Source organism: Musca domestica, unplaced genomic scaffold, assembly GCF_030504385.1.
Source record: "Musca domestica strain aabys unplaced genomic scaffold, Musca_domestica.polishedcontigs.V.1.1 10, whole genome shotgun sequence".
NCBI classification, from domain to species: Eukaryota; Metazoa; Arthropoda; class Insecta; order Diptera; family Muscidae; genus Musca; species Musca domestica.
Genome location: NW_026712115.1, coordinates 2,236,564 through 2,255,465, shown reverse-complemented (window position 1 = coordinate 2,255,465; position 18,902 = coordinate 2,236,564). Strand labels below are relative to the sequence as shown.

General features: G+C 34.5%; 2 protein-coding genes across 7 annotated transcripts in view; both read left to right on the top strand.

The window, feature by feature from the left end:
- Window positions 1-18,902, top strand: part of LOC101894655 (hillarin) — a 113,619-nt gene that overhangs the window by 12,351 nt on the left and 82,366 nt on the right. The gene's annotated exons all lie outside the window — the stretch shown is intronic.
- LOC101895310 (ficolin-2) overlaps window positions 1-18,902 on the top strand; it is a 57,309-nt gene that overhangs the window by 36,681 nt on the left and 1,726 nt on the right. The gene's annotated exons all lie outside the window — the stretch shown is intronic.

The following is an 18,902-nucleotide window of genomic DNA, read 5'->3' as shown; positions in this document are numbered from 1 at the left end:
ACAACGAGTCAACATTTTGAATAATTAAATCTCGCATAACATGCGAAACAAGTCAGCGACTCTTTTCAAACTTGGTTTATCTAAATATTTCTCTCAACCAGAGGTATGATGTGATATGGTATTGAACTCTTCTGGTACCTCCCCCACAAGGGGTCATGCGAAACAAGTCAGCGATTGTAATGAAATTTCGATTATCTTCATATTTTTGTTAACCGTAGATCTAATAGATATTTCGGCCCACTTTTTCTAGTCAACCTTATAACTAATAATTATTCCTATAGAATTGCAAATATGTGTTCGATTTCCTTCAATTTTTTCACATCCCAGTATTTTTATACCCTCCAGTATGGAGGGTGTATTAAGTTTGTCATTCCGTTTGTAAAACCTCGAAATACACATTTTAGACCCCACAAAGATTAGATTAAAATTCTATGTCGATTTAGCGATGTCCGTCCGTCTATGGAAATCACTCTAGCTTCCGAACGAAATGAAGTAGGTTGAAAAAATTTTACTCAAATGTATATTCTGTCTGCAGTACTTTTGGTACAGCCCGATATAATGGTACGTCATTATTTTCGGTATTTTGGTGATTTAAGCGACATTACTCACCGGAAATGTTTTAAATTTGGTATTTGATGTTCGTAGTGGATAAAACAGCCTATGACAGAAAATTGTCTGTACAGGTCCACGTCTTCGTATAGCCCCAATTAAACGTCATCTCCCGATATTCGGTATTTTGATGAGTTTAGCGACATTATTCACCGATTTTTTTCATGTTTCGCATTTGAATATTTTAATGGCTTATATATAGACTCTAATATAACGGCTACATTCGGTATTTTTAAGATTTTAATAGAATTTTTTACGGATTTTATTTTTTTTTTGAAAGTTGCCAAATTCTTCCCAAATGGTGGAGGGTATCAATGAAATACGTAGGTCCACTGCATCGGGTATATCGTGTATATTTGAACATTTTGCAAAAATTATCACATATCTCATAAAAAGAACAGGAAGTTATCGGTATAGGCCAAATCTGGCACCTTGTGATAGACTTAGATCAGATATGAAATTTACAATATTGACCAAACTTTTCGGAACCTCCCCCATAAATGGTCAAAAGTTTGAATAGTCATAACGCAAGTCAATATATATGAAAACAAACAGACATTGGTTGGAGGTATACATCTGTCGGTAAGCCCGATTGATACTTTGAAATTTGTTTTTCTTTTATTTGTTGGTACATATCCGCTATTTTATATTTTCTCGCACGTTATATTTTGCTAAACTTTAAACTTCAGTGGAAAACCTTCACCCTTATGGCTGCTGAGGGTATATATCATTTGATACGGCCAAAATATGCCAAATCCGTTTCTAGTCATATCTGTCCGCCCATAGCTCTCTAAGGAATATCCAAGAGTTTAAGTGCTAAACAAACATTTTGACTTTTTTAATTTTCTTTTTTTTTCAAAAATTTTTGCAACTCTTCATTTGTTAATCAAATTGACATAAGTAACGCTTTTGCACAGATCATCGCCATCATCGCAAGATCCAAACCGGCATACAAATCAAAAGATCAATGCGATAAAATGAAGACATTGATGTCTCTTCCAAAAAGTGGCACACGAACTGTTGGTTGGCAGTTGTGCCACCGATTGCCAATGTGGTGATTTCACAAACCGCCACAGCTTAAGATTTGTTTAATCCAGTTATTAACAAACAAAAACAAAACTTAGTTGTTTTTATTTAATTTGTGGCTATTGATTCGGATGGCCATAATAATGTTCTTTTGCTTTACGTTGTTTTTAGTTTGTTTTAGATTTTTGTTTTTAATAGAAATTGAGCCGGACAAACAAGTCGTTTGTTGTTTTAATCTAACCGGATTTGTAACAACTTTTTCTGGTTGAGAGCTTTGTTTGAAGTGGTTTTTGGTCACTTTTATTTAAAATACAACTAAAAGAATAAGTGAAATTATGCTTCTGGTTCTCAATGAAATTTCTTTTTTGTTTTCTTTTTTAAATGAAGTCTGGAAGTTGTTGAAAGTGAATATGCCTGTTTATTTAAGAATAGTTTTCAGTTCCTTTGTATTTTTTGGTGAATAATTTTATTTTTCTAGTGAGGGAACAGGTTTTCTTTTCCACACTTTTGGAAATTTTCGAGTTAAAATTCCTTCGAATCCGTGCATTTTGGGTATATACTGTCTATATACTGTCTTCGGCAATATTGCAAAAAACTGGGTTATCCTTAAAAGGAGACTAATCCAAAAAGTGGACCGATATATTCTTTACCAATTATTCAGGATGTACTCCAACCATCTCTACCAAATTTCAAAGCTCTATCCTAAATATAGAGAAATATATCTCATACTAAATGGGGTTCCTTTGTATTGGGTCAAAATTATATAAGGGCCTTAAAAAAATTTGGCCAAAGAATTTGAAACTTCATTGAGGTTTTGATCCCAAAACGAGGCTCGGATACGTGTTAGATTAACAGTAACAAAAGCAAAGACACAATTTTTACTTTTAGTATATAAATTTTGAAAGTAATATTTATAAGAACCATTGTACCTAGATATATAGTTCATTCTGAGATTTATAGTGAAATTTTGTGTGGAATATTTCTTCTTTTGACAACTTCCGTCTAAAACGAAATTTTATGTTACTTTCAGGGGGAAATTGATGCAAACATATTTATTTCATACAGTGGAAATAGAGATTTCGTTATTGTCTTTGATGTTATCTTGCTAAAATTATGCTTTATTGGAGGTTTTTGCACAAAATCATTAAAAGTACTTGTTAACCCTAAAATGTGTTTTTTATATATGGCCTTTAGGTAAGATTTAGACTCTTGACGTCTTCTAGAATTGTTTGGCAAATAATTTTGTAGAATATTTTGACTATAATTCCGCTTAATATACATCAAATGCACGGATTCCGTGGATCCTTAATCCGAAAATTTCCAAAAGTATGAAATGAATGAACTTGCCCCCTCTATTTTGGTTACTTTTCGATGAAAACTTTCAAAACGCCGATATACGTCTCTTTTTATACCCTCAGCCATAGGGCTAGAGAAGGTATATATCATTTGATAGGGTCAAAACTTGCCTAGTCGAAATAACGATCTTAGAGCCCAGGTCTCTTTGGACCAAATCTCTTTCAAGACTTTTGGAGTCGATCTAGCGATATCCGTCCCTCTGTCTGTCTGTTTGGCTGGTGTGCACGATAACTCTCGAAGGGAGTATCCGATTTGGTCCAAACTTGGTACATCATAATATTTTTGTCAAACTTAGATCGAGTTCGGAGATGGGCAATATCGGTCCACTCCTTTTGGTACCTCCCCCACAAAAAGTCGAAATTTTGAAAAAATATATTTTCTGCACAGAAAGAGAAAAGATAATCCGATTTTACTTCAACTTTACTTCATATTTGCGTCAGTGCTAGGTTAGGTGCGAAAATTAACAATATCGATCCACTCTATCAAGTACCTCCACCACAAAGGGTCAAAACTCTTATAAAATGTGATGTAAAAGTCCGATAGTATTCAAATTTCACACATCCCAATAATTTTACTAAACCAAGGTCTGGTGTTAAAATAGAATATATCGGTCCACTCCTTCTGATACCTTCCCACAAAGGGTCAAGATTTTGGATATCCATGGAGCTCATAAAACGCTAAATTAACCACCGATTTCATTCAGACTTGGCACATCTGAATATTTATATCAACACAGAATCTGTTATAAATGCGGTAGAGATCGGACCATTTCTTCAGGTACCTCCCCCACAGGATTCAAAATTTTGAGAAACCAAACGCTCAAAGTAAGCCAAACAAGCCTTCAACTAAATTTCACACATACAAACATTTTTGCTAACAGAAGATCTGCTGTGAATATGACATATAGCTGCGAACCCCTTCATGTATCTCACCCACAAAGGGTCACAATTTTCAATATTTTTTTTCTGTCATAACTTGCCAAACAACTCAGCGATTCTTTAAAATTTGCTATATCTAAATATTTCTCTCAACCAGAAACTTGGGATGAATATGGATTTTATAATGAAGTTACCAATAGAGACCAAAGCTGACACGTCGCAATATTTATATCGTATTTATTTAGGTCCGATATGAAATGGACAACATTGGCCCATTCGTTCAAAACCCACTCCATAGAGGGTCAAGAGTTTGAATAATCATAACAGGAGTTAAAATATATTTAAATAATCGAACATTGGCTGAGGGTATACGTCTGTCGGCAGAACCGACTGATATTTTTTAACTTGTTTAGCTCTATTTCCATAATGTGATTAATTCCCCCTGTTTTTTTACACTGTGTAATTTTGGACTTTTAAGAATATTTTCTTAAGGATCTATAGCCCAAAGATGACTCTTTCAAGCGTCTAGAGATCAATATTCATTGATTTTCAAAGAATATTTGTAGCAGGATCTACTGCAAAAATTATTTGTCTGTAGGTTCTTTTAAAATCTTCTTAAAAAATCCAAGATTTTTTGTCAGTAGATCCTGCTACAAATATTCTTTGAAAATCAATAAATATTGATCTCTAGACGCTTGAAAGAGTCATCTTTGGGCTATAGATCCTTATGAAAATATTCTTAAAAGTCCAAAATTACACAGTGTAAAAAAACAGGGGGAATTCATCACATTATGGAAATAGAGCTAAACAAGTTAAAAAATATCAGTCGGTTCTGCCGACAGACGTATACCCTCAGCCAATGTTCGATTATTTAAATATATTTTAACTTCTGTCATGATTATTCAAACTTTTGACCCTCTATGGAGTGGGTTTTGTAGGAATGGACCAAAATTGTAAATTATAATTTCAAATCGGACCTAAATAAATACGATATAAATATTGCGACGTGCCAGCTTTGGTCTCTATTGGTAACTACATTATAAAATCCATATTCATCCCAAGTTTCTGGTTGAGAGAAATATTTAGATATAACAAATTTTAAAGAATCGCTGACTTGTTTGGCAAGTTATGACAGAAAAAAGTATTGAAAATTGTGACCCTTTGTGAGTGACATACAAGAAGGGGTTCGCAGCTATATGTCATCTGCACAACAGATCTTGTGTTAGCAAAAATGTTTGTATGTGTGAAATTTAAAAAGAGTTGAAGGCTTATTTGGCTTGCTTTGTACGTTTGGTTTCTCAAAATCTTAAACCCTATGGGGGAGCTAACAGAAGAAATGATCTGATCTCTACCGCCTTTATAACAGATTCTGTGTTGATATAAATATTCAGATGTGCCAAGTCTGAATGAAATCGGATGATAATTTCGCGTTTTATGAGCTCCATGAATATCCAAAATGTTCGCCCTTTGTGGGGGAGGTACCAGAAGGAGCGGACCGATATATTCTATCTTAACACCAGACCTTGGTTTAGTAAAATTATTGGGATGTGTGGAATTTGAATACTATCGGACTCTTACACCACATTTTATAAGAGTTGTAATTATTCAAAATTTTGACCCTTTGTGAGGGAGGTGGATCGATATTGTCCATTTTCGCACCTGACCTAGCACTGACGCAAATATTCGGATTTGCAAAGTTGAAATAAAATCGGATTATCTTTTCTCTTTCTGTGCAGAAAATATATTTTTTGAAAATTTCGACATTTTGTGGGGGATATTGCCCATCTTCGAACTTGATCTAAGTTTGACAAAATATTATGATGTATCAAGTTTGGACCAAATCGGATACTCCCTTCGAGAGTTATCGTGCGCACTAAAGGCCTGCACAAGACGAATTGTATGAATTAAGCTTTTTTCGACACACTGACTTTGTCTATTCAATCATGCGCTATGTATTTGATAGGCGATGACAACCAACAACATCCCCCATTTTTATTCATGTGTGCCATTGTCTAAGGTTCGATCGTGGCATGGCTGACTCGAATATTTGCATGGTGTTCTCCATTTTAAAAGAACCTACAGACCAATATTCTTGGAGATAAAATCAAAGAACCTCACATCAATATTCGTGGATTTTCAAAGATTGTTTTTTCAGGATAGACAAAAAGTGGATTTTAAGCAAGACTGTTTCCCATAGAGAATATGTTTTCAAGAACCCACTAATCATCAGCGAAATACACAATCGTGGATTTTTTACATTTTTTCCAAGAACCCACATTACCCACAGATTTACAACCTTGGATTTATTTTCAAACTCCTCTCTGACATGCAGATAGGCTCCAACCATTGCATTTTCCAAGCCATCACAGCAAAATTTAAATAAATTTTCAATAATAATCGGCAAAATTTCCCAACAACATTGCATTTTTGCCTTGCAAATGAACTGAATTACCTTAACCCATTAAATGATCGCCCCAATACTTTTCGCATGTCTGTGCAATATTTCTCATAGCTGCATTAAACGATTGTTTGTTCTAGACTCCAACACACACACTCACACACTATTACAAAATGCAAATAGTTTTGAAATTTTAATGAAACATTTAGCAAAAATTTTATGCTGCGGAAAAAAAAAACAACAAAACAAAAAACTTGTTTTATGATAAATAATTAACAAGTTGTTTTTTTTTTTTTTTTGTTTTGCAATTTTTGTTTTGTTGTTGTTGCTGTTGTCGTGAATAGTTCACGGTATGGGAGTTGAAATCACACTCTCAAAATCTTTATTGAATGCAAACAATTGTTGATGTCATTTCGGTTGGGGTATTTGTTCTATTGTTGACAATATGAGTTAACTATTTTTGTATGAGTGTTAATTAGCTAAATTACTGAAATTAAAACGTAAACTAAATCCCATACCGATAGCTTAAAACATAAAACGTGATATGTGTTCAAGTCATGAAATTCGAGTGGCAAAAATGGTGGCAGTAACAAACCTCATTAGGGCAGTTATTACAAAATCATTTTCGGCGCACATGAAACAAATAACCTAAATGAGACGAGGTAAATATTTTCGATTATATTTTCTTTCTAGGAAAGTTCTAGGGGGAAAATATTGAGAATTGGAAAAAAATAAAAAAAAAAATAAATAAATATTCATCATAATTTATAATGTTGTAATATATATATTTATTCCGTTGATGCAAAATAGTTAGGCTTAATCCCTGGTAAACACTAACATCTTTCTTCACTTATAACAATTTTTTTTCAATAAAATCTACAATTATGTGATTAAGCCTTATTATTTTGCAACAACAAAATAACAACGGTATCCCAAAATAAAAATGCCAGCACTGTTCTATTTTTGATTTCGATAAAACTTGTTAACACGACAAAATTATTAAAATTATAGGACGCTTAACATCCCCCAAAAACTTTTCCTATTTTGGTTTTAGAGAACATTGACATTTGGTGCATCTACTGTGATATTTATACCCTCAGCCATATGAGTAAAGAGGGTATATACAGGGTTAGATAAACAACTGCAACAAAGGCAAATGGCATAATTTTTACATTTTTTATACCCTCCACAATAGTATGGAGGGTATATTAAGTTAGTCATTTCGTTTGTAACACCTCGAAATACACATTTTAGACTCCACAAAGTATATATATTCTTCATCAGCATAAAATGTCTGTCCGTCTGTGGAAATCACTCTAGCTTCCGAACGAATTGAAGTAGATTGATAAAATTTTGCTCAAATGTATGTTATGTCTGCCGGACTCTTGGTGTTGGAAATGGGTCATGTAGATCCACGATTTGGTATAGCCGCCATATAACGGTACCACCCGATATTGTGTATTTTGATGATTTTAGCGACATTATTCACCGGAATTGTTTCAAATTTGGTATTCGAAGTTCGTAATGGATACTACAGCCTACGACAGAAAATTGTCTGTGCATGTCCACGTCTTCGTAGAGACCCCATATGACGGTACCTCCCAATATTCGGTATTTTAATGATTTTAGGGACATTTTTCACCAGAATTGTTTCAATTTCGATATTTGAAGTTCGTTATGGATACTACAGCCTACGACAGAAAATTGTCAGTGCAGGTCCACGTCTTCGTAGAGACCCCATATGACGGTACCTCCCAATATTCGGTATTTTAAAGATTTTAGGGACATTTTTCACCAGAATTGTTTCAATTTTGATATTTGAAGTTCGTTATGGATACCACAGCTTACGACAGAAAATTGTCTGTGCAGGTCCACATCTGCGTATAGCCGCCATATAACGGTACCTTCAGATATTCGGTATTTTGATATTGATATTATAACCGATATTTTTAAGTTTCGCATTTGAATATTGTAATGCCTTATGACAAATGTTACATACGCAGGTTCATGTCGTCGTCGTGTAGACCTTAATATAATAGCTACATTCGGTATTTTTAAGATTTTAACAGCATTTTTAACGGATTTTATTGTTTTTGAGAATTGCCAAATTCGTTCCAAATGGTGGAGGGTATTCACAGTTCGGCCCGGCCGAACTTACAGCTCTTTTACTTGTTTTTTTTTTTTCTTAATTTTATTGAATGAAAGCAGAGAATATCCAAAATAGCATCAAATTTTAGAATAAGTTTAGATTTGCTAGAATTGGTCATCTTTGGCACGAATTATGGCCTTCAAACGGTCAATAAAACCGTCAATCGCTGACCGAATGTTGCTCTGCGGTATTTTGGCCCATTCCTGGCGAAGCGCTTGCTTGAGGTGATCGACACTTTGGTATTTTTTAGTGCCAACCTTGCTTTCCAAAATACTCCAGACACAACAGTCCAACGGATTGGTATCCGGAGATTTTGGTGGCCATTGTGCGCTGGAAATTAAGCGAGGAGCCTCATTTTGTAATCATTCTTGGATGGGGCGTGTTGAGTGTGATGGTGCTCATTTCTGTTGGAATGTCCAAGGTCTGCGGCCAAAATGTTCGCTTGCTCAAGGTTTTAATACACCCTCCAGAATATTTTCGCGATAATATTCGGCATTTATTCTGATGCCACGGTCGATTAATACGAGCGGAGAGCGACCATCGGCTTGACCGGTGCTTGAGTTCGGGTGGCCAACCGAAGGTGCACATTTTCAGCTGACTTCTTTGGCAAGTAAACACGGAGGATGAATGTTGTCTCATCGGAGAAAATCAAATTCGGCAGTTCACTGCTTTCGGCCAAGCTAAGCTACTCTTTAGCTCTTTTGAGTCTATTTTCTTTCCGTTGCGGTGTAAGTTCTTGCACTTTTTGGAATTGTATTGGCTTTACCCCGAGCTCATGTTTCAATATTTTCCGAATGGAATATTGCTATATGTTCAGCTCACGAGCCATTTTTCGGCCACTACGACGCGGTTTTCGATCAAGTCGCTTCTTTACATTTGAAACATTTCTGCTGATGTTGACGTCGAGCTACACTACCAGCATCACGGTAACGAGCGATGGTACGAGACACAAAAAATTTATTCACATTTAAATGCTGGAGTGCTCTAACGATAGCCACTTGTGGTTTTTCCAGCCAAATATAAAGATATCAGGCTTCAATTCCATCACGAAAAATTCATTCACCAAAATGCGTACGCTTGTAAACAATATAATGAGATGTCACTGGAATAATTTTAACAGATGTCGGAGGAGTGGCTTAGAAATGACAGCAGTCTGAAGTTGGTTGCAGTTTTTTCATCTCATCCTGTATTAGATGAATTATGAAAATGGAATACTTCGGTCGACTATATTTAGTAAATCACGCAAATTTTAACATTTTCCAAAATTTTTCATATACATCTGTCGGCAAAACCGACTGATACTTTTTCACTCGTTTTAATTTAAAGAAGAAAATAGTTCCCAATTCTCGTTAGCCCCCAGTTGTAGATACCGAAAATTATTTCTTTCTTTGTTTGTCCCCTTTTCGATTCGAACCATTCAAATAAAAGTGAAACATCATAGGAAACCCCAATTGAAAAGACCGACATAAAATTAACAACGTATGCCACCTTATCAACACAATCAACATCGAACAGTTAATAAATTATTTTCATACAGGTTTGTGTCTTAAGTCTTTTGTTTTGCAAAAACACAAATGCCAAACCGGCACACACACATGCCGCGCCAAAAGTGAGAGTAAGAGTAAAAGTAAAGTTTTTCAAGTTGACCTCTTCTCACAAAAGCCACAGCAAATTAATCAATTCGTCATCATAATCACCACCATCAGCATCGTTGCCAAAAATCTCTTTTTCGATTAACCAGCCACTCCCTTGATTTACCTCTATCGATTTTTATAAAAAGGTGATACTGGGAATGTGATTTTGAAGTGGAGTATGACAAAGTTCAACTGTACAGGTTGGTTTTTTTTAGAAATTGAGAACAACATGAAGACGAGGATATTAAAGAAATTCACCTATTTGGTAACATAAACGTGGACTTTTAAATAATATTTTGTAGGGATTTCCAATACAATAACCATGCATTTTTTATGACCCACAGACCTACAATAATGGTCTTTTAACGAAAAATTTTTCAAAGTACCGCGGACCAATAATCTGGTCCTTTAAAGAAAATTCGTTTTTCAAGGATTTAGAGACCAATAAACCATAAGATCCACAGACCAAAAATAATTGACTTTTCAAGAAAACTTTTTAAGGATTCACAAACCAACTATCGCCGAATTTTTAAGACAATTTATTCACGTAACTGCAAATAAATGGATTTTACGGATATTTTCAGAAGATCCACAGATCAATAATCATGGATTTTTAACAAATAGTTTTTGAGAGATCCACATACCAATAATCATGACCTTTCCAAAATTTGAAGAACATTTTTAAAGGATTCAGAGCCCAATAATGGTTGTGTTTTTAAAAAGGATTCAAAATCCAATAATAGAGGGTTTAAAAAAAATACATAGAAAATTTTTTTAAGGACTTACAAATCAAAAACCCTGGACTTTTAAAGAATATCCACAAAATATTAATCTTGAGTTTATAAAGAATATTTTTCAGGGATCAATGGTCCCATAATCATTGATTTTTAAAGAATAATTTTACAAGTATCCACTGGCCAATAATTGAGGATTTTCAAATAATATTTTTTAAGGACTCGTAGAAAAATAGCCCTGGATTGTAAAGAATAATTTTGCAATGATCCACAGACCAATAATCGTGGACTTGAAAGGAATATTTTTTCAACCAATCCCTAATTTTTAGGGGATATTGTTTTAAGGGTATACAAGTCTTCAATATCAATATCTTCTACAATCTTGACTTTATAAAACATATAAGAGATAATCGCAAAATATTTTGTGACTGATTTTGCAGTTGCTTTGTAGTTCACCGATCGATGCAATTTTTGATGGTGTAAAAGTTTAAGACAGGACAGAAGCCTACAAATTTGGATGATCATCGGATAATAATTAGATAGTGAAATGGACCATAACTTTTGTTTAAAACATACCAAATTTTCTATTAAAAGCCCGAAAAAATCACAAATAGACGAATAGATCACTTCTGATCGTTATATTGATGCTGACGTTCAAGATGTCGGATATATAGCAAAAAAAAATCTGTAGAAAGAAAATGATGTTAGTTTCTTTCTGATCTGATTTTGATATTTCTCACCAATTTCTCAAAAATCCCGTAAAAAATATGCTAATGAAAACCTCAGCCAAATGGCTACAGAGGGTATACAGGGTGAGATGAAAAAAGTGCAACCAACTTCAGACTGCTGTCATTTCTAAGACACTCATCCGACAGCTGTTAAAATTATTCCAGTGACAGTTCATTATATTGTTTACAAGCTTACAAAAGCATTTTGGTGAGAATTTTCCAGAAAAAAATTTATTTATGATGGAATTCAAGCGTGATAGTGTGATTTCTTTATATTTGGCAGTAAAACCACAAGTGGCTATAGTTAGAGGACTGCAGCATTTAAATATGAATAAATCTTTTGTGTCTCGTACCTTCACTCGTTACCGTGATACTGGTAGCCTAGCACGACATCAAGGAAGTGGACGGAAGAAAGCAGCAACATCAGCAGAAATGATTCGAAATGTAAAGAAGTGACTTGACCGAAACCCGCGTCGCAGTAGCAGAAAAATACTCGTGAGCTGAACATATCGCAATTTTACATTTGGCAAATATTGAAATATGATTCCCCTGAAATATGATCATTGAAATTCCAAAAATGCAAGAACTTACACCGCAGCCGAGAGAAAATAGACTCAAAAGAGCTAAAGAAGTGGTGAATTGCCGAATTTGGTTTCTCCGATGAGAAAACATTCGTTGTCCAGCAGTTTGTCAAAAAACAAAACGTGTTTACTTGCCAAAGAGGTCAGCTGGAAATGTGCACCTTCGGTTGGCCACAAGAACTCATCCGCCGTCCATGGTGTTGGTGTGGGCCGCCATAATAGCCGATGGTCGCTCTCCGCTCGTATTAACCTCGTATTAGAATGAATGCCGAATATTATCGCGAAAATATTGTAGAGGGTGTGTTAAGCCCTTGGGCACGCAAACATATTGGCCGCAGACCTTGGACATTCCAACAGGACTCAGTACCATCGAACTCAGCATGCGCCACCCAAGAATTGTTACAAAGTAAGGTTCCTCGCTTCATTTCCAGCGCACAATGGCCACCAAAATCTCCGGATACCAATCCGTTGGACTATTGTGTCTGGAGTATTTTGGAAAGCAAGGTTGGCACCTCAAGCAGGCACTTCGCCGTGAATGGGACAAAATACCGGCAGAGCAACATTCGGGCAGCGTGTGATGGTTTCATTGGCCGTTTGAAGGCCATAATTCGTGTCAAAGGTGACCAATTCGAAGAAATCTTAACTTGCTCTAAAATTAGATGCTATATTCGACATTTTTTGCCTTTAATCAATTAAATTAAAAAAAAAAAAACTAAAAAAATTATGGCGTTTGACTATGTTGCAGTTTTTTTATCTCACCTTGTATTTAATATCAGCCCAAATGCTCCAATAAATATGTATTATCAATGTTATTTAGTTCATAGTTCACATAAATTCCCAATATAAACTTTTTTGTTACGTGAGCTCTACTAAATACGCATATTGGTGTAGGGTATCATATAGTCGGCCCGCCCGATTTATGATCTTTTCTTACTGGTTTATTACATTTTTTTAAAGATCAGACTTAATACTGTGAACTTTTAAAGAATATTTTCTCGGGGCCAATTATCGTGGACTTTTAAGAAACACAGATCAATATTTGAGTACTTTTGAAGAAAATTTTTAAAGAACCAACATAAAAATGATTTCTTTTCTTTTCTGGATTTCTAAGCATAATTTTTAAATTTTTTTTCAAGAATATTATATTTAAAATTTTCAAAACTACAATCAAATACTTTTTAAGAAATTTTTAAAATAAAAGTAATAGCGCTATATGCGAGAATATAATCCCAAGGTGTATAAGAAGTATATTATTTTTTATATCTTCCACCATAGAAGGGTATATTATGTTTGTCATTCCGTTTGTAACACCTCGAAATATACATTTTAGACTGCACAAAGTATATACATTCTTCATCAGCATAAAATTCTATGTCGATTTAGAGATGTTCGTCCGTCTGTGGAACGAACGAATTGAAGTAGTTTGATAACATTTTACTCAAATGTATATTATGTCTGTAGGACTTTTGGTATTGAAAATGGGTCATGTAGGTCTACGTTTTGGTATAGCCCCCATATAACGGTTCCTCCCTATATTCGGTATTTTGATGTTTTAGCGACAATATTCATCGGAATTGTTTCAAATTTAGTATTTTAAGTTCGAAATGGATGCTGCAGCCTATGACAGGAGATTGTTTGTGCAGGTCCACGTCCTTGATATAGTCCTCACATAACGGTACCTTCAGATATTCGGTATTTTGATGATTTTTTTTAAGTTTCACATTTGAATATTGTAAAGGCTTATGACAAAAGTTATCTATGAAGGTCCATGTTGTCGTATAGACCCTAATATAACAGCTACATTCGGTATTTTTAAGATTTTAACAGAATTTTTAACGGATTTTATTGTTTTTGAGACTTGCCAAATTCGTTCCAAATGGTGGAGGGTATTCAAAGTTCGGCCCAGCTCAAAGCTTTTGTACTTGTTCAATAATAATTTTTAAAAGTATATCTGTTTTTGAGGTTATTTTTTATTTTCGATTTTTAAGGTTATTTTTTCAACCTGATCTACAGTCAACTTATTATTTTCGTGACAACATCTTAAAACTTTTTGCAAAATAGTTTTCAGTTTTTCCTATCTATCCCTTGAGATGATACCTCTTATCGCATATGCAAACCAAAATAATTAACACGATTTCCTCCCCAAAATTCATTCAGGTTTTCTATCCCATGACAATGACAAATCAAATGAAATAAACACGTTTTTTATTAACACCTTGTGTCTATGCATGGATCTTACCTCTTTCATATTTCTTGGCCATGCCGCTCTCACTTAACCAAATATTTCTTTATAAATACCAAAAAAAATCAAGTTTTTCTGTTTTCTCGTTTAACATTAGAATATCCCCAAAAAAAAAACAGATACCTCTTTTTAACTTTACCACCACCTAGCTCTTACCTCTGTAGTCCAAAATCGCAGAGTAACATTTCCAGTACAATGTCATTCCTAACAAACTATGTCGCTATGAGATTCATAGCCCATATCTTGCCGTATGTATGTTTGTGTGATGGCATAACAACCGCATACTTTTTGGGTGGTTTGGTTCGGTGCGGTTATATACTATTTTGTTTTTGTTCGTTTTTTTTTCTCTATTTTTGAAGTTTCAAATATCTTTCCTTTTGTGTGATGATATTTTGTTACTTCCCCATTCTTCATCTATGTCTGCTTTTGTTTTTCTTTATTTTTTACATATGTATCTCTTGCTGTTGTTGTGTGCAAAAATGTTGTATCTTGTTTTTGTGTGTTCCAAGACTGGCTTTCATTGTTTTCTCTTTGCTGTTCGAATGTGTCGGTTTTATTTTGGCTATCTACGAAGAACTTGTTTGAGAGTTGGGCTTTTGGGGTTATTTCTCTTCTGGCATAGAGGAGAAAAAAACACCACTCAGACAAAACAAAATAAATAAAACAAACCTCATTGGAATCGTCTTGTATGGATGTCTGTCTGTTTTTTTTTTTTTTCTTTCTTTTACAATAGCAGAATAAACAAACAATGCTAGGTTGTTGTTAAAGTTTTTATACTTTTTGTGACTGTGGCCTTTTTTTTGTTGTTTTGCTTCTAAGCAAATTCCATGAGAAACTTTTAACGTTTCGGGTTTTTTGTACCTTTTTAATATCTCCCTACCCTCTCCATTTGGCTTGCTACCTGTTGAAGAGATATAACAAAAACTCTTAATTAAAATCAAAATTTGTCATTGTTTTGATGCAAAGCTTTGAAATGACGCTTAACGTGTCACTGTGTCATGCAAGTTTTTGTTATAATCTCTTCAAACTGTTTCCAGGTGTTGTGTGTCATTAAAGATAAGCCAAAAGAATTAAGACACAAACCCCCTAGTTGGGTTATTAATCAATTGCCAAGCTTGTGTTCTAAGTCTTTTGTTATAAAAATAAAATTTGAAACAATTCTTAAAATACGAAATTTGAAACAATTCCGGTGTATGCCCCTGTAATTATCAAATACCGTTATTTATTTATTTTTTTTTTTTGGGGGGGGTGGTCTATACGAAGACGTGAACCTGTAACTGTCATAGAATGTAGTAGCCATTAGGAACTTTAAATACGAAATTTGAAACAATTCCGGTAAAAATGTCGTTAAAGAAACTGTCGTGGTGGGGGTACCGTTGTGGGTCACCGATGGTAGGATATTGTGTCCTATATAAACTATTTTTTTTTCAGGGGGTAAAATAGTCAGAAGTAATTCTTTGTGTGGTTTTTCAGACTATTCCATTGAAATATGTGACTAAAATCATCAAAATACCGAATCTCGTGTGGTACCGCTATATGGGGGCTTTATGAAGACATGAACCTGTATGAGCAATAACTGTCATATTATATAGTACCCATTAGGAACTTAAAACACGAAATTTGAAACAATTGAAAATGTCGTTAAGATCATCAAAATACCGAATATTGGAGGGTGGGGAGGGTGGTGTACCGCTGTGGATTCACGAAGGTACGATATCGTATCTTATATAAAAAATTGTTTTTCAGGGGGTAAAGTAATCAGAAGGAACTCTTTGTGTGGGTTTTCAGACAATACCACTGAAAATTTTTGACTAAAATCATCACAATACCAAATATAGGGGGTATCGTTATCTGGGGACTTTACGATATCGTGGACCGATATAGGCCATCTTCGAACTTGACATGCATGCAGACAAAAGACTCTAGCGTGATTACAAGAGACGGCCATACTAAGTATAGTGGAGGGTATGAAAAAATGTGGGGTTTAAACAATTATTTTCAAAAACACAGATAAATGTTCGTAGATTATAATAGAATATATTTTCAAGGATTCACAGGTCACCGTTTCTTGATTCACGAATAATTTAATTAATTACTTTTTTAATTATTTTTTTCAAGGACATTTTGGTTAATATTTGGGTATTTTAGGAGAACATTTTTTCAGGACCACTGGATTAATAATCGTAGATGTTTAGTGAATATTTTCTCAAGGAACACAACTTTCTCGAACCCACAGATCATTGTTCGTGGATTCTTAAAAAATATTATTTCAAAGCCCCACAGGTCAATAGTCATGGATTTTTATACCCTACACCACAAGGTGGTCAGGGTATTATGTCTTTGTGCATTTGTTTGTAACAGGCAGAAGGAAACGAGATAGACCCATAGTTCCTTTTGATGATCTGCATAGAATCACATTCTGAGTCGATTTATGCATGTCCGTCCGTCCGTCTGTCCATGTATTTTTGTAAACAAAGTACAGGTCGCATTTATTACCAGATCCAGATGAAATTTTGCAAAGATCTTTTGTTTGGCCCAAGGACGAACCCTATTGAAATTGGAGATAATCGGTAAAAAATAAGATATATCTCCCATATATATCTTCGTCCGATTTGCCTTTTATTGTGCACAAAACGTGTAATATCAGCCCGAATTGTATGGAATTTTGCATATACACCCAAATTAGGCCTGAAAATATGTATGCCAAATTTGATCGAAATCGGTTCAGATATAGCTATAGCTCCCATATATATTGTTCATCCGATTTGTTATTTTTGTCCACCACCGCCGTAATATGCACTACGCAACAACAATATTTGGGGAAATATATCAAATACAGCTCAGAGATATCTTTCCCAAATTTTATCAAGATCGGTTCAGATTTGGATATAGCTCCCATATATATCTTTATCCGATTTCAAATTAATTGTGCACCAAATGGGCAATACAATTCCGAATTTAAAAGATACAAATGCTTCGGCATATTTAGTCCTTTGAACTTTAAATTATAATTATAATCATAGCGTGTATGATTGAATTCTCCCATAAAAACTTTTAATGGTTATGTGGAGCTCTACTTAATTAGCAAAGTGGTGTAGGGTATCATAAAGTCGGCCCCGCCCGACTTTAAGACTTTCTTTACTGGTTTTGTTATGAAATTAGTTTGTTATTATGCTTCTTATACCCTCCACCATAGTATGGAGGGTATTTTAAGTTTGTCATTCCGTTTGTAAAACCTCGAAATATACATTTTAGACCCACAAATGCCGATTTAGCGATGTCCGTCCGTATGTGGAAATCACTCTGGCTTCTGAACGAATTGAAGTAGGTTGAAAAAATTTTACTCAAATGGGCATTATGTGTGCAGGACTTTAGGCAAATGGGTGATGTAGGTCCACATTTTGGTATAGCCCCATATAATGGTACCTCCCTTTTTTCGGTATTTTGGACAGAAAATTGTTTGTGCAGGTCCACATCTTCGTATAGCCCCCCATATTCGGCATTTTGATGATTTTAGCGATGTTATTCGTCGCAATTGTTTCAAATTTGCTCTTTGAAGTTCGTAATGGATACTACAGCCTATAACCGAATATTGTCCATGCTGGTTTTAGCGACATTATTTCGACATTGAAGTTCGTATTGAATACTTCAGCCTTAGACAGAAAATTGTCTGTGCAGGTCCACGTCTTCGTATGTCCTCCATATAACGGTACCTCCCTATAAGTCTGCAGACTTAATTCTTCAAAGGTTTTTTAAGGATTATTTTTTGGGAACTCAGAAACCAAAAATTCCGGACATATAAAAAATATATATTCTGGAATTTTAGTTTCTGAACGAAATGATGTAGGTTGATGAAATTATACTCAGATATGTAATTGTTCTGCAGAACTTTTGGTATTGAAAATGGGCTATATAGGTCCACGTTTTGATATAGCATCATATAACTGTACCGACAAATTTAAGGTTTTTGGCTGCTTTATTTGCAGTTTTAACCCAATTTTTTGATATAGTCCCCATATAATTAAATTTTCAAATATTCGGTATTTTGATGATCCATTTCACACTTTTCACCGAAAATGTATCAAATTGTGATAGAAAATTAGCTATTCAGGTCCACGTCTTTGTATAGGCACCATATAATGGTATTGCCTATATTCGGTATTTTGATGATTTTAGTGACATTATTCATCGGAAATGTATCAAATTTCGTATTCGATGTTCCTAAGGGGAAGTACTATCTCTACTTATTTCGTAAATTTTCTAAGAATCTTCTCTGACGGACCCTCAGTCAATACTCATGGATATATGATGAATATTTTTTCAAAGACCTACAGGTCAATATTCGTGGCTTATTAGGAATATTTTTTAAAGACCCACAGATCAGTTTTCGTGGATTTGAAAACAATATGTTTTTTGAGGATCATTGTGGATTTTTAATAAATTTTATTGTTGGTCGGACTATTTCTCCTGGTACCTCCCCAAAAGGGGTCAAAATTGTGAATAACCAAAACGATTATAAAATCCGAAATAAGCATCTAGTTGTCTTCATATTTCACACATCCCATTA